Source organism: Rhincodon typus, chromosome 48 (genome assembly GCF_021869965.1).
Source record: "Rhincodon typus isolate 14 chromosome 48, sRhiTyp1.1, whole genome shotgun sequence".
In the NCBI taxonomy this organism is placed as follows: domain Eukaryota; kingdom Metazoa; phylum Chordata; class Chondrichthyes; order Orectolobiformes; family Rhincodontidae; genus Rhincodon; species Rhincodon typus.
The window spans coordinates 5358858-5361192 of record NC_063379.1 but is presented as its reverse complement, the minus strand read 5'-3'; the positions used below and the strand labels follow the sequence as shown (position 1 = coordinate 5361192).

The 2335-nt window shown below is 45.4% G+C and overlaps 1 long non-coding RNA gene across 1 annotated transcript in view; it reads left to right on the top strand.

Annotated features, from left to right (window-relative positions):
* LOC125488032 overlaps positions 1 to 1915 on the top strand; it is a 34383-nt gene extending 32468 nt beyond the window's left edge. The window contains exon 3 of the long non-coding RNA XR_007266193.1: positions 853 to 1915. This is a non-coding gene — a long non-coding RNA (uncharacterized LOC125488032). The remainder of the gene's footprint in view (positions 1 to 852) is intronic.
* Positions 1916 to 2335: the final 420 nt, after the last annotated feature.

Below are 2335 nucleotides of genomic sequence, written 5' to 3'. Positions count from 1 at the left end.
TCTCTCTCCTTCCCTCTGTAGGTCCTCTCCCTCTATCTCTCTCCTTCCTTCTGTAAGTCCTCTCCTCTCTCCTCCTCTCTCTCTCTCTCCTTCTCCCTTGTGACTCCTCCAGGCAGCGCTTTCAAGACCTCCACCACCCTCTGGGTGAGAAAAATTTCCTTGAATTCCCTCCAAACGTCTCGCCCTTCGTACAGTCATACAGCATGGAAACAGACCCTTCAGCCTAACCAGTCCATTGCCACCATAATCCCAAACTAAACTAGTCCCACCTGCCTGTGCCTGACCCATCTCCCTCCAAACATTCCCTATTCATGTACTTATGCAAATGTCTTTTAAATGTTGTAACTGTATCCACATCCACCGCTTCCTCAGGAAGTTCATTCCACAGACGAACCACTCTCTGTAAAAAAAAGTTGCCCCTCGTGTCTTTTTTTAAATTTCTCTCCTCTCACCTTAAAAACATACCCCCTAGTCTTGCAATCCCCCACCCTAGGGAAAAGACATCTGCCATTCACCTTATCTATACCCCTCATGTTTCTATAAGGACACCTCTCAACCTCCTATGCCACAGTGAAAAAAGTCCCAGCCTACCCAGCCTCCCCTTATAACTCAAACCCTCCATTCCCAGAAACATTCTGGTAAATCTATTGTAAACCCTCTTTAGCTTAATATCCTTCCTGTAACTGAGTTGTATGCAACTGTGTGGTCAAATTTCATCCAAACACCATCCACAAGTTTGCTGACAACCCCACCGTTGTTGGCCAGGTATCAAACAATGATGAAACAATACAGGAAGGAAATAGAGGGCTTGGTGATGTGGTACAATGAGAACAATCTCTCTCTCAATGTCAGCAAAACTAAAGAACTGATCATCGACGTCAGGAACAAAGGTGGAAGACACATCAATGGAGCTTATGTTGAGAGGGTGGAGAGTGTCAAGTTCCTAGGAGTGACAATAACCGACAATCTGTCCTGGACCTCCCACGTAGATGTGACAGTCAAGAAGGTACAATGACTCCTCTTCTTCCTCGGGTGGCTCAGGAAACTCGGCATGTCCATAAGGACCCTCACCAACTTCTGCAGTTGCGCCATTGAAAGCATACTGTCCAGTTGGATAACGGCCTGGTATGGCAACTGCTCTGCCCAGGACCATAAGAAACTACAGAAGGTGGTGAACACAGCCCAGACCATCACGGAAGCCAACTTTCCATCCATGGACTCGGTTTAAACTTCTCACTGCCTTGCGAAAGGCAGCCAACATCATAAAGACGCTTTGCACGCCGGTAATACTCTCTTCCAACCTCTTCTGTCAGGCAGAAGATACAAAAGCTTAAACACATGTACCAACAAGTTCAAGAACAGCTTCTTCCCTGTTGTTATTAGACTTCTAAATGGACCTCTGTAATTTTAAATCTAATGTTGATCTTGCTTTGTGTAGCTCCTGTACAGTCGTAACCTTGTATGCCTCGCTCTGTCTAAGCCCCTTCTGATCTGTATGTCCTTGTTTACTATGATCTGCCTGTACTGCTCCAAAACAAAGCTTTTCACTGTATGTAGATAACAACAATAAATCAAATCAAAAGTAGCCAATATTATCAAAGACCCCTCCCACCCTGGTTTTACTCACTTCCACCCTCTTCCGTTGGGCAGAAGATATAAAAGTTCGAAGATGTGTACTAAGAGATTCAAGAAAGCTTCTTCCCTGCTGTTATCAGACTTATGAATGGATCTCTCATATATTAGAGTTGATCTTTCTCTGCACCTTCTCTGTAGCTGCAACACTGTATTCTGCATGCTGCTCTATGATCCTGATGTACTGATGTAAGCTATAATTTGTCTGGTTAGCGTGCAAAACAATACTTTTCACTGTATCTTGGTGCATGTGGCAACAATAAATCAAATCAAATCAAACTCACCACCAGTCATCTCTCTCTCTCTCTCTCTCTCTCTCTCTCTCTCTCTCTCTGATGAGAGATTGGGACTATAGTGACTTGACCTTTCAGAATGCAGCGGGGAATCTGAGCATAGCAAGTCGACATAAATCCATTAAAAAAAATTCCCTGGCCTAGGTTAGCACTGCTGCCTCACAGCACCAGAAACCCAGGTTCAATCACACCTTTGGGCGACTGTGTGGAGTTCGCCACGTCTGTGCGGGTTTCCTCTGGGTGCTCCGGTTTGCTGCCACAGTCCAAAGATGTGCAGGTTAGGGTGGATTGACCATGTTAAATTATCCCATAGTGTGCAGGGATGTGCAGGTTAGGGTGGATTCACCGTGCTAAATTATCCCATAGTGCCCAGGGATGTGCAGGTTAGGGTGGATTGGCCGTGCTAAATT